The following is a 15,165-nucleotide window of genomic DNA, read 5'->3' as shown; positions in this document are numbered from 1 at the left end:
AAGTCATTTTCTTCTCATCACTAACAGCATTAACAAGAAGGACAGAAACATTGGTAAAAATTATTTAAATTATACGTTGCAACTGTTAAAAGAGATTGAAGAATTTCTAACAACAGGAGAGGAAACGAAAAGAAAAAGCATACACAAGATTTCCTAAGGGACAGCTATTTTACAGCTATTTTACAGCTATTTTCTATATTCGGTACATAAAATTAAACAGAAAGAGAAGAAAAAAGTATAGTTGTTTCATTAAGTATGGCAATTCAGTGATTCTTACGAAATTTCTGCCATTTACTGATAAATTCGTGTCTAAACAGAACATCATTTACGGCTAAACGTAATATTTGTAAGATTTAAAATGTTATGGATTGAAATCTATTTTATGAGCTATATTCTATAAGTGACAAATGTTCATATATTCCCAGATTAAGCTAAGATAATGTTCGAAATTGATTCAAGTAGCAAATTTGTATAAATATTTTGGTTGATCTAGTATACTTAGGGAGTTATTTTAAAGTAAAGATAGTACTATACTTAGACACAACTGTACTATTATTGCATTATAGGCAATTATGTTACTGTAAAAATTGCCTTCTTTTTCTGCTGATATCGCTGGTGATATTTAGTTAGTGAGAACACAATATTTTGCATGATTAAATTTTCAAACTGAGGTTGGTTATAGTTGTATTTTTAACACTCTATTAGAACCTTTTAACAAATCGATGTCTTTCTTGCTGCAAATCTATGCGCACAAAATAAAGTAACCAATCATATCGTTATTACTCCATACCTTAGTATTGTATTTTACAACCAAAATAAACACTATTTCTAAATTTGTGAATTCATTTATTTGCAAAACTTAACAATACATTGAAACCACCACTAATATTAATTAACATCATATACACTGACATTAGTTAACGCACTCTGTAATTAACAAAATATAAAAGAACAAACTATTGGGTAAACAGAATTAGAAAACAATCTGTGCATAGTAATAATCTGATATATAAGAATGAATTCCCAATTAGTTGAATACTATGAATATTATTTTGGAAATAAATATTCCCCAAATTTCGCAACAAACAAAACGTAGTAATTGAAGACAACATGTCTATGTTCTACGCTATTCTCTACTAAAATCGAAACGAATATTATACGGGATACAGGTAAAAGAGAATAGTGTTTGAAAGAACACTGATTCTTTCCCGTTTTTACCCTAAACCCTTAAAAAATTAATGAACACTACAAAACTTTCGTTTATTACCTGTTACTGATAATGTAGTAGCAGTACGAATACACAAATCATTATTTTCTTTATGATCAGCATCGTAATATTTAGATATGTGTTCGCAAAAATGAATGTATAGAAACGAAATATATAAATGTGTTCGGAGAAAAATCTGTCAATTTACAAATTATGCTCATTGCAAAACAGACAATGTAAGTTTCTGGTAAAATATCCCACAAATTCCCTAATGTATGTGTTTGTTGAAACAAAACACAATAATGTAGATCTTATGATTTTGGGGCAGTTTTAGCTAAAAGAGGAGTGAACCGAAAGCAAAAATTATATTTGCTTTTTTGAAATTCATGATGTGTTTACTTATATATATATATATATACTAACATACAAAAGTGCAACTTGTTATATAGCCATTTAGGTATTACTGGTAGCAGGAACTAGGGATCACTACAATCAATTGAATACACCTATGTCATAAGCTTATACAAGTAATATATGCGAGTAAATATTAATATATAAGTGACACTTTAGTAATACATTAATGAAAACTAAATTTAAAACGTAATTAAAAGTTTTAACAGACATGAATATTCTCAGTGACTCTGCTGCTTTCCGTTTCGCAACGAGATCCGGTTACTTCATTAAGATCTTGCTATTTATCTTCTGCAAGGAAAGAAAGATGTTTAGTAAAGAACATCTAATGATTTTTATTTCTAAAATCGTGCAGGTAGTACTAAACGTGTGTTAATTAACACGTTATAATGAACGATGCGTTATTTAACAAACTTTTTTTTCTATAAAGTGGTTTAAGGAAAAACTAACTGCGAAACATGATTACATTCTAACCTAAAGTATTCTTTAATGGACAAAGATAAATATTTATTATAATATTTCTAAGCTGAATGGATGTAAATTATGATCTGAAATAAATGGCGAAAATATAAGTAAAACAAGATCTCTAGAACCTCTAACGCAAATTACATATATACATTACTTATGGTTCTCACAACGAGTAGTTCAATTTCATTTACTGACAATTCAAATTACAGTGGCTTCCAATTTTGGTACAATTAGTAATTTTACATTTATTGTTATTTCTTTGTAGTAAGTTATTTTAACACCGCTTATCTGATGCATCCTAATCTTGTTGAAGGCAATTACAATCATATGTTGCTTTGATATGTCAAAAATTGTTGAATTTATAATTGCAAACCTATTTAATGATGAAAATTATATTGCAGCATTACTCGAATCTCTTTAGTGAAACCGCAAGTAGGATAAATCAAATATTACAGTCTTTAACGGTGTTTACCTTTGTGTAGAAAAGCAGCAAATTTTGGGATGAATGGCTTTCTACAATTAATTAATCACCGCAAATTATATTCCATCTGTACTCTAATCTCCTTACTAAACCCGGAAGTAATATAAATCTAGCTTCATCTCTGGTGTTCATTTTAATTGAGAAAGTATCCCGTCATATAAAACAAGTTCTTTCATGGTTTTCACATGTGACACAATTACTTGTCATACAAAAACAATCGTCATATTTAAGTTCAAATTGTTTAGAGTGGTAATGCAGTATTCTGATCAGAAGTATATGAAGAATATTTTAGGAAAAATCAACAGAATTCAGTTAATAATTTAGTAATTAATTAATAATATTCTAACTTACTAATTCCATATTTCATATCTAGTAGAAGAGACTAATTAGATACAAAGTTTTCTGAAAAGATACAGGAACTTAGTAATGCTGTATCTCATATCAAATAAGAGTGACTGATTAAACATAGGATTTGCAAAAAGATATTCGAACTTACTAATACTGTATCTCATATCTAACAGAAGTGATTGATTAGACACAAGGATTTTCGAAAAGATATTCAAAATTACTATTACTGTATTTCATATCTAATAGATGTGACAGATTAGACACAAAGATACTACACTGTTTAAATTATCATATATTTTTATGTTTTAAGTATGTAAGTTATAACATTGAGTACCCGAAACCTTATTAAAATTATTTTATTGGTATTCCCAGTACAATTTATTTATTTCTAGCTATCCAATAAAGAGAGACCTGATTTCTAATTAGCATATTATATATTTATTAGCCAGTAAGAATCTTGGAAGAGCAACAAAGGAGAAACTATTTAATCTTATTAATGAAATGTACATGTCAGGAAAAATACCAAGAGACTTCGAGAAAGCATATTGTTACCTATCCCGAAGAGGAAAGGCGCACGGAAAAGCGAACGTTAGATTTGCTATTCCAAGCATCAAAAATATGTGCATAATTATCGCACAACGAATAGAAGGGAAAATTGAAGAACGGCTATCGGAGGACCAGTTTGGGTTCAGAAGAAAAAGGGGGAAGGGAAGCAATACTGAGTATACGGTTGATCATGAAACAGCACATTAGAATAAACAAAGCAATTGTAATAGCGTTTGTATATAAAGAGAAAGCTTTTGACAACGTAGATTGGAATTTCATGTTCAGGGCGTTGAAGAACCTGAAAGTGGATTATGGAGACAGAAGAATCATATACAAACTTTATAGGAATCAGACAGCTGTTATTGGAAGAGATCAAAAGGAATCAACTATAAGTAAAGGAGTTAGGTTCATAAGTAAAGGATATGGACTTTTACCTCTCCTGTTCAACGTCTATACGGAAAAGACTATGAAAGAATTCTTTGATAAAAACGAGAAAGGCGTAAAAGTAAATTGTCAGGTTTTCAGCACAATAAGGTTTGCTGATGATATAGCATTGATAGCGGAGAACGATGAGGACTTGCAGGAAGCACTTTCAGATTTGAACCACCAACTGGAAAAAATATGAAAAATAAAGACAAATAGGAAGAAAACCAAAGGGATAATGTACACAAGAGCATGACAGGAAGAGGCAAACGTATGACTGGATGCAGAGAAAATCGAAGATGTTAAGACTTTCCCCTATTTAGGAAGTCTAATATCCTCGAACGGAAGAAGTAAGAAAGACGTAAGTTCTTGAATAGCGCAGGCTTAACAAGCATTCTATAGGAAAAGAGGACTACTAACATCAAGAAATGTGTCGCTGATCGTACGTAAACGATTTGTCAAGACACTGATATGGAGCGTGGCGATTTACTCATCAGAGACGTGGACATTGAGAAAAGCTGAAATATCCAAGCTGGAAGAATTGAAATATGGTGTTGGTGCAGAACGCTCCGTATATCATAGATCGAAAGAAAAAGGAATGAAGGCGTACTAAAGGAAGCTAATGAAGGACGGCAGATCATGAAGATAGTAGGAAAACGAAGAAACACCACGCTTGGCCAACTTATTCGGCACTCAGATTGGATCACCGTGCTTATAGAGGGAAAGGCAGAAGGAGAACCAGCAAGAGGAAGACCAAGGATATAATATCTAGGTGCAGTTACGAAGAAGAGGCCTTATCAAAGTATAAAACAGCTCTCACAAGCGAGAGAAAAGTTTTAAAATTTCCATGTTGCCCATCAACTTATGGTTGAGGTGAACAAGAAGACAAGAAGATTAGCCAGTAGAAACCACAAGACAAAAATTGTCATTTCTATATTTTCAACGTCATAATGTGAAACTTTAAAAAAATGTATTATGTTATTCGATTGAACCAGAACAGTAAAATTAATATTAATCATAAACATAGCTTACTTTTATTTTCTTGATGTTCCATATAAATGTCCTTCTGCTGAAATCCATTCTCAGATGAAGAAGATTGTGCTGGTTTCTTTGTAATAATTTTCGCCACCTCAATAAATGGGGCTTCCACAGTAAGATGAAGTATTATTCCTATAAGCATTACGTACGTTAAATCCCAAATGGTGTTTGTATCCTAAAAGCAAAGGAATATCTTGAACGTAAACAACTTCGGTATATGTTCCGAGTAAAAAGGAACAAGAACAAAAATTTAAGTTTTTAAATTTTAATACAGTTAAATATGGACGATTCGTGATAATTTTGAATACTAAATTCTATGGTTATCATTAGTAATTAAAGTAAATGGAGTACGGACAGTACGTCTTACTGTTATACATTTTGTATTGTAGCTTTGAGGATTCCCTTATCAGTAATTAGTTACAGCTATCAGATTTGGATATTTTTAAATAAATAAAACTTTTAATTCCCTCTGGTAATTCCTGTCGTAAAAATTACACGTTAAATACAATTTCATGTCTCTTACACAGTGTATTCAATAAGTTAAGAGACTTCTTTAAAATGAAATGTTTAACGATGTCGGACAGAGAGGTTGTGGAACTAGCTAGGAAAGTCATCCGCTGAAATTCTATTCAATACTCTTTAACTGCTGTGATTCTTGAGCACCAATGTTCTGTAAATAGAAGGATCACAGTGCTAGAACACTCCGTATTCGCCTGATTTTGTACCAGTGGACTTCATGCTCTTCCCTAAGCTCAAATACACACTAAAGGGGAAGCGGTTTGAGAATCTTGCGTTGATTCAAGCAAATGTTTTGACGGTTATGAGTAGACTTCGGATGTATATGCACTAAAAACTGCAAAATATGCATGCAAATATGAGCTAAAAAATCACAAAAAATACACTGAAGATATGCAAATATGCAATAAAATGAATTAATATGTAGCAATCAAAAGCTAAAGTTAGCGAGAAATTTTATTATCTTTAGAGAAAAAAGTTGTATTACTTGAATTTCATATAGTTGGTTTACAATTATGATGCATTCCTGCTACAATAGACAACTATATAGTTTTCGGTATTTTCTGGCAAATGCCTGCATTTGTCAGTCAACACATTATTGTACATCGAAAATGTTCCTTCCGTGTCACGGGTCGTTAAGGGCATTGTTATTTCAAATAAGCAATGTTACTTGCCTATAAATCTGTAATTTTATATAACAGAACACGTACGTGACTATTTAAGAATGTATCCAGTGAGACAAAATGCTTTGAGAATCCTTTTCAGTAGTTCCACTGCACTGAAAAGTATACTGTCAATGTTCTGGATAGAACATAGTGTAGTGCTACTCGTTTTCGTGCCCAAAAAATGGAACATTAATTTAGAATATTGCTCAAATCTGTTGCATCACCTACGACCACGGATTGAGTTGAAGGAGCATGACTCGCTGAAATTATGTATTTCTTCTCTTCATGATAATATGTCTAACAACACTGCTCGCAGACATTCCATCACTGCATGTATATGTCTTTGAATTGATTTAGCATCTCCTCGTTCACCAGACGCAGTACATTGAACCTATCAGCTCTTCTCTGCCATAGGGATACTGCTGCAGAGCATTTATGGGTTTCGTAAATCACTGGTTACACTCAAAATAAATATCTCTTTACAGATTTTATTACATAGTGGATAACCACTAAAAAATGTGCATTCAAGAACAAATGTGAATGGAGACCAAATTGTTAGAACGCTACTATGTCATTTTCCCTGTTTTGCCACACATTTTCTAATTAAACTTTGCATTTTAGAGTAGTTAGGACAACGTAAATTTCGAAAGTGTCACAAACATTATAGAATATCTACTAGTAGAACAATGAGCAAGAATGAGTTTGAGAATGTTGACCAATACATGATGCACCTAGTATGAAAATTCGCCACACCCATTTAGCTTAGTTTGAGTAATCTTGCAAAACGTACAGTGAATCTCCTTATATGTACAAACACAAAGTTCTATGTTTGAACACTTTTTAATGTGAAATATTACGCTTTTAAATAAAATACTGTTTCCATAGAATTCCTTTAGATCAAACATATAACAAACAATGTATAACTAAAAATGTAGGTTAAAAAACAGATTTGGCTGCTTTTCATACTAGACGCCTCGATTATAAGTAAAACTGTTTAAAAGTCGATTTCAATGGAGTATAGACATCATTTTGACAAATAAAATAAAATGATAAAATTAAAAATAACATAAATTAACTTAAATAATTTCTCGTAATTGGTTGTTTACAAAACACTTTGTGAACACTGGTGTTATAAGAAAAACATTTATGTCAATTTATATAGAAAATAAACACTTACCAGGAAATTTAAAGTAAAATTGTGCGTAGAATTAAATCTTCGTATTCTCTGTATGATTATTGGTATATGCACCACGTAAACAGAGTAAGATATAGAGTGCAGAAACAAAAATCCTCGCCAATTGAGAAAATTATTGAGGAATTCTAAATTATAAAAAAGGAAGCAAATGTCACTATTAATTATTTAACTTAACTATTGGTTAATATTATTTTTTAAAAAAAGAAAAAGGTAACATATAAATTAATATTTTCAAAAAGTAGCTTGGTTATCACTTAAAAGTAGTGTATTTGAATATGATCTTGGAGCTTTGCTGGCGTCTACTATTAATCCAATGTTCTCGGGATTACTGCCAGAGTGTGTGTTGCTGTGCTGAGCTTTCGTTACCATACAGCGGCAACATCTTCAGAGCTATGTGTTGAAGTGTGCTGGTCGTACAGATTATATAGTGGTCTGTCAGAGCATGCCATTGGCCAACAAAAACAACCAATAGGAACACAGCGATTCTTAAAGACCACTATACAATCAGTACGACCAACATAGCTCTGAAGATGTTGCCACTGTACGGTAACGAAAGCTCAGCACAGCAACACTCACTCTGGCAGTTTATTTGAAACTTATTTTTTGTATAAGGAAATATTGTCTCCTACAATGCATATATCTAAGAGTTGATGGCAAGTATAAAAGTTGAAGGGAAGTTAATATAACAGGTGACTAGTGTTGAATACCTGGGTGTTAATACTAAGCCATCATATGAAATGTAAACGTGAAATAAAATCAAGGATAGGGATGCCGACAGAAGCCTTTAGGTGGAAGTAAATTCAATTTTTTGAGTCCGTAAATAAAGACATGAGAAAGAGACTCACACGGTGCTTCGTGCGGTGTCATGTACTATGTTGAGCAGAAACAAGCAAATCACTAGAAAGCGGCTGGAATTCTTCCAGTATTTAAATGTAGGGAACAATGGAGGAAATTAGCCTATCGGAGCGGAAAATGAATGAGTGAGTGTTAAAAATGGTGGGGAACAATAGAACATCTTTAGATATTGTCGCAAAGTAGAACCGAACGAGTTCAGACATTTGCTGCGAAAGACTGTATCCTAACGGACATGCTATACGTGGCAGGAAAGAGGGAGAGAGAGGGTGCTGGAGGCTATATTGATGCAAGGTATCAAAATATAAAAATCGAACATGAAGACGAAAACTGTGAAACATGGAAGCTTCTTTGTTTCGGAAAGTTACCTGACGGTATTTATGATTTTGATGATGACAATACATAATCATATGTTAATCAGAATATTGGTTATTTTAAAAGGAAATTTTTAGCACTACGTGTGTCAGTGTCAGGATTATGTGTGGCACTGTTAGGAGTATGTGTGTATCAGTTCCGACTGTGTATCACTGTTTGTACTGTTTGTCACTGTTGGATGTATATTTGTCTCAGTTGAGACTGTGTATCATTGTTAGTATTGGTTGTCGCTGTTAAAATGTCTGTATCTCATTTGAGGCTGAGTGTCACTGTTAGAAGTATGTGTCTCATTTCAGATTGTGTACCACTGTTAATACTGTTTATTACTGTTAGGAGTATCTGTGTCTCATTTCAGACTGTGTATGAGAGTTAGTACTGTTTGTCGCTGTTAGAAGTATGCGAGTCTTACTTCAGACTGTATATCACTGTTAATACTGTCTGTCACTGTTAATAGTATCTGTGTCTCAGTTTAGACTTGTATCATTGTTAGTACTGTCTATCACTGTCAGAAGTGTATGTGTCTCTGTTCTGATTGTGAATCATTGTTAGTACTGTCTGTCACTGTCAGAGGTATGTGTCTCTGTTCTAATTATGTATCATTGTTAGTACTGTCTGTCACTGTCAGAAGTATCTGTGTCTCAGTTCAGAATGTGTATCACTGTTAGAAGCATGTGCGCCTCATTTCAGACTGTGTATGAACGTTAGTACTGTCTGTCACTGTTAGAAGTATTTGTGTCTTAGTTTAGACTTGTATCATTTTTAGTACTGTGTGTCACTGTCATAAGTATTTGTGTCCCTGTTCTGACTGCGTATCTGTGTCTCAGTTGAGACTGTGCATCACTGTTAGAAGCATGTGTGTCTTATTTCAGACTTTGTATCACTGTTAGTACTGTCAGTCAATATTAGAAGTATCTTTGTTTCAATTCAAACTATCTATCATTGTTAGTACTGTCTGTCACTGTTAGAAATACCTTTGTCTCAGTTCTGACTGTGTGTCACTGTTAGAAATATGTGTGTCTCAGTTCAGACTTTGTATCACTGTTAGCACTGTCTGTCACTGTTAGAAATGTCTGCGTTTCAGTTCTGGCTGTGTATCAATATTAGTAATGTTGTCACAGTTAAGGGAAGACAAACATCAATATATACTATCTCCTACTTCTCAGTAGGGTCTATACTTTTACATATAAGGTAAGAAATATACACTCTGTTCCAGAAAATAACATCGAGATAAGTGAGTTTGCAAGTAAAGAATATACCTACGGAAAGATCAAGAGAGAATGCAGAGATTTTCAGAATAGGAATATGGAGAACATCTTTTAGAGGGCCAAAACGCTGACGCCCACTCAGATATGACCAAATACTGGCCTGTGATTGGACGACACTCCCAGATAATCAAAGAGTAGGAAATTCCATCAACCCATATAAATACTAGTATCATGTTCCCTTCAAAATAAAAGAGTATTTCCTTATTCCCAGATTTTTTCCCTCTTTCGAAGCTGTCAAAGTCAAATCTCTTCTCTCACATACCTATCTTCTTGAGCAACCCATTTTCGGCCCATCTGCATTTACATGTGAATATTTCATGTAGATGAAAATTGCTGCAAACATACTTTTCTTGAGAGTTGTTTAGAGTACTAACTCTGTGATGAAGAGACTTAGAGAGGGTAAGGGAGAGAGAGAAAGAGAAAAGAAAAAGATGGATTATCTAGAAAAAGATGGATTATCTAGAAGGATTAAATGTGTCTACATGGGAACTTGTTTCCATGCTGTATAATATTATCAAATTAACTGTGTTACCAACTCATTATGACCTTATCTTTAAACTTATTATAGTTGAAATTTTGTTAATATTTAAAAATATCTCTTTAATTAGAAAACAATGTTAAGCTGGTTACACTGCATAGTATGCCAAACATTCATTCCGTACCTACACTTATGCCTTTTATGTCTGTTTATGTAGAAGCTACATGAAAGATTGAAGATGTATAATATACTATTGATAGATAAAACACACTTGTAAAACATTCATTTTCCTTAGTAATTGCTGCTATACCTTATACTTTACAAATAATATAATGTTAATATGGTAAATTAACTTACTTAAATGTCCTGAAGCACAACCAAATATTATCCAGCATAGTGTTAGACTCATAACTAATTTGTACATTACCATGAAAACTGCAGGTTCCAGAGAATTATCCCTGTTTTTATATATCATGAAAAAGCTGCCATATAATACAACTGTTGTGATACTGGCAATGGAGAATATTGAAATCAAAGTAGCACGCAACTGAAAGAAAGATATACCGAAATTATTAGTCTATTGAAAGAAAAAATATTCTGCAAAGACAATACGTACTTGACATGCATTCCCTTTCAAATATTTGAGTACGTAAACAGTCACATCCCATCGAGGCAAAAATAAATAAATAAATAAAAATATATATTTTCATCCACACTCACTCTCATATTTGCAGGTAGTTTCTAGTCTGATTGTTAGTTCTGTAATCACAATATCATATACGAGAATTGAACATACAATACTAGGGGTATAAGTTGCGAAATATGGGATAAATTAACTATTACTGTACATAAAAATGTTTGCCACAAGTATTTAATGTTATCGATATCACTTCAACGCAAAATAGCCAAACTGAAAAATATTCCAGAAGTAAAATTTTAAGTTTAATATCCCGCAAACAACTGATATATCTGTATTCCTTACGACCGAAGCTATAACCATGTAGTGTAAGGCTTTATAAGTTACTGTTTAGAAAAAGTTTTAGTAAAGATTCCGAACTATAAAAGTGAATCAAAACGTGAGCCATTTTTGACCTCATTTTTGGAGTTAGTACTTTTGGAGTTAGTGCACTTTGCAACCAAGTTGTCTATACTACAAATTGTAATTATTATAGCTACCACGACCTGTTATTAGATGTATGTCAAGATTGTGAAAAGGAAGGAATGAGTTCCGTAGAATGAACTCGCCTCATACCCAGGTTCACTCCTATATATTGAGGACGAATTTGATTTCCCACTTTCCTAGGAAACTCAGTGTTTCCACCATTCATTGTGTTCGACCTGCTAATTCTGTAAATTGCATTATGATCTTTAAACACCGGTATATTCAATAGTGTCCCTGTAATTGGATGATGCAATTAACTTAACAGTCTTTCTTGAAAAAAAAAAAAAAAGGATTTTCAGAAAAGTTAAATTTTCAGATCCTTGTAACCTGATTCCTATTCATTCGAAACCCATCTCATCAATACGATAGAATTAGACACTAAAGTAACTAAATCTAGAAGTGCAAATCACTGGAAAAAGCAATCTTATTTAAAAATAGTTAATATGTAACAGTTAGGCCAACTAACTGAACATATTGTTTTGATCAGATTCGGTAATAAAAACAAGAGAAAGTTGCGTATGAATATAAAAATATCCTAGAAACTAATTCCGAACGCTGACTGACTGGTCAGAAAAAACTCAGCCAATCATAATAGAAATTCGCAAAATTGAAACTAGTCACCATAAATCCCTTTCACTCCCAGGTGCGGAAGAAAAGTAAGCAACAAATTAAGATTTTCAGATAATCTGCCCCATTGTTCGTCAATTTTAAGTTCTGCATATCAAATCATATATCTCAGCGTTCCCTATCAATTTTACCATTTGTTAGTGTACGAAACTGTCACATATTTATTATTCAGAGATTTGTATTTTCTAGTTTAAGTTATTTAAGATTTAACATTAAATTACTTTACCTGTGCTTTGACCCATACGCCTCACTTGTTTTATCACCTCAGTAGAGGTTACCAAAACTTGGATATTTGTAAATCTTTTATGTTGTTTATTTTCTCCACTGGATAATAAAAGTGCCATCGTATGTTTTCGGTTGATAAGGAGATTTGAAATGTGTAATAACCTTACATGGTGGTTTTATGAAAATAACTTTATGCTGAATAAGCAACTTTGTTGTTAGTCCAGTAAAATTAGCTCCAAATTGGGTTAAAGGTGGAAATTTGGAACAACAAGCTGAAATTTTCAGCATCATTTCTACTATATATATATATGAACATAATAAAAGTCCCAAGGCATCTCTTTTAAGGAAACTGAAATATGACGTCATAAATGTAGCTGCCAGCCAAACTCGTTTCTCTAATTTCAAACTATTATAACTATAGGTAATTTTAGAATATGAATTTTACTTTTCCGCCATTTATGAGAAAACACATTCCAAATGTTTTCTAAGATAAAGTGTTTTAATTTGTTGCAGCCATTTTGAAATATGGCGCCATGAAGGGAGAAAATGGAATATTCTCAATTCTGTTTTTGAATTTACGTTGAAATATCTTCGTAACCACAACAAGTATTGATAAACAATCCCAGACAAAAATTATTGGGTATGTCAAGAGCTTTCTAGTGTGGTAGGTATCATTGATGAATCTTTAGAAGTAACGTAGCTAATATATTTTATCTTTTATAAGATTTGTAAAGCTTTATTTTCCATTACACCAAGAATAGTCGTAGCATCAGATTTAATAATTTACAAATTTCGTGGTAATTGCAGCAATATTCTGGATAGATTCTGTAATATTTTGAGCTATGACAAGTTTTCCTAATTACAGCTTGAGATACATTATTATGAACAGAGTAATGAAAGCCTCTACCTTCCAGTAGCTATGTATAGTTAAGGTGAACTCATAATAAAAGTAGTACCTAGGTATATTACATTGAGTTGAAATAAATGAAGCTATATCAATCTTGGAGTTATATAAACCATAATAGATTGAAGTGGGCTAGAAGAATTTCGGTGTTCAATGTATGCAAAATGCACTTTCTCATATATGAAAACAGGTTACGGCTTTTCCCGTGCTCTTCGTATTTATTTTCTTACACAGACGGCTATAACATATAATTCAATGATTTCACTTTTGTTATGCTATAAAGGGTAAGAGAATGAATAAGTTTTCAGTGAGTGAAGAATCTGATAGTCGAACTCCTGTGCGTAGAGGATATGCTGGCTCTGTTGTAGAGCACATAACTCTCGTAAGTTTGTGATAAACAACATAGTTTCTCGGATTAATTCTCATTCCAGCAGCTCTTCCATCATCATTCACTTACCTTAATCGTCCATTTCCTTACACTAAGGAGCTTACCTGGGACCTTAAATTGAAATATTTTATTTCAGTGGCGTATTTATGGTTTTGTTTCGGCGAAGCTTGGATAATTTTGTTCCTGGAACTGTAAAAATTCTATAAAATGTTTCATTTACTTTAATATAGTAAATACAATTACGGGGGCTTAAGCTCGGAAGCCCCCTTAAATACGTCATTGTTTTATTTCAAGATCCGAACTGCCGTGAAATCTACAGTTCTTACAGAGTTCTTATCTGCATTGCATACAAGACTGGATGAACCAAGTAAAGCTATACGCATAGGAAAACTTTTCGCTCAATGTTTCAAGTTAGTAGTTACAATCCTCTTTCTATAAGAGGGGATCGCAGTGCTTTAGTGCTGAGCATTTAACTCTGGTGTATGGAGTCCTTGGTTCGATCTCAGCTCGCACCAAGTCATCTTTATGATGAACAAATTATGTATACGCGGGTTTTCTCGCGTTTCTTCCGCTTCCTCCCACTTTCTTCATTCCAGTATTTCATTCATTTCTCATTCTCATCGTCTCCTTTACCCTTGTTAGCATAAATCTTGTTACCCTTGTTGTCGTGGGAAGCAAAACTTGAAGTTTTTATTTCCTTTTTTCTTTCTATAAGAACCGAGAGATGCATCCATATTTGTATTCTTCTGGATATATTAATTGAATAGCCTTCTGTTAAAAGGGTGTATGTGACATTTTTCACATTTACAACATTTTCAAAGAAATGAATACTTTAGCAGTAGATCTAACAATTTGTATTAAAAGAACGTATATTTCTTGAAACGTATTACAAATATAAGGCGTTTTTTTTATAAACTAAACCGCCTAGTACAAAACATTTTTTGTCATTTCCCAGCAACTTTTACTATTGCACATACGCCTTTTTAACAAAAACCGATTCAATTTTGGGAACTTTGTGGCGTTATATCTACAGCAAATAAAAGAGTTGAAGGAACAGTTTCCCTCTGAAGAACTGGAAAAATTTCTCCAACAAGGCTATATCAGTATAGGGCGTAGCAATAACTTTTGGAGTAACATGTGCATTGAACAAAGTCTCGTATGAGATATCAAGATAAATGATGGACTTGTCCATGGGAAAGGATAAGCAAAAGGATGGCAAATTCGACTCTAGGATAATGGGTGCAGTTCACCACATCGACTGCCGATGTTGCACATGCAGTGGAGAAGTTTGCAGATGTTTCTTTGTTTTGGTCAGGACTACTTGAATTAAGGAAGTCCAAATTAAATATATCAAATATACTTAACCATTTGTTGATTCGTCTTGGCTATACAACCCTTTCCAAAGGAATGTCGTACTCCTTGTATTTCTAATTAGTGGCGTCATAGCAAATGAAAACGTAGATCATGATAATGCCTTAGAATAAGGCAAAAGATATGTCGCTTTAGTGGAGGGAAAACCTTGCAGTGATGTACTTTTATCATGGAAAAACGAAATTGTGTCACTTACTAGTGCAAAGAATGGTTTATTTAT

The 15,165-nt window shown here is 32.9% G+C and overlaps 1 long non-coding RNA gene across 1 annotated transcript; it reads right to left on the bottom strand.

The window, feature by feature from the left end:
* Positions 1 to 883: 883 nt before the first annotated feature.
* On the bottom strand, positions 884 to 7,822 carry LOC145670756 (uncharacterized). Its single transcript, XR_014128413.1, has 3 exons — positions 7,281 to 7,822; positions 4,917 to 5,097; positions 884 to 1,909 (listed from the first exon to the last, which is right to left on the bottom strand). It is a non-coding gene; the product is annotated as an uncharacterized LOC145670756 (long non-coding RNA).
* Between the last annotated feature and the right edge of the window lie 7,343 nt (positions 7,823 to 15,165).

The sequence above is a fragment of the Thermobia domestica genome, chromosome 14, assembly GCF_964235325.1.
Source record: "Thermobia domestica chromosome 14, izTheDome1.hap1.1, whole genome shotgun sequence".
Taxonomy (NCBI): Eukaryota; Metazoa; Arthropoda; class Insecta; order Zygentoma; family Lepismatidae; genus Thermobia; species Thermobia domestica.
The sequence above is the reverse complement of the archived record's forward strand: the minus strand, read 5'-3'. Positions and strand labels throughout refer to the sequence as shown.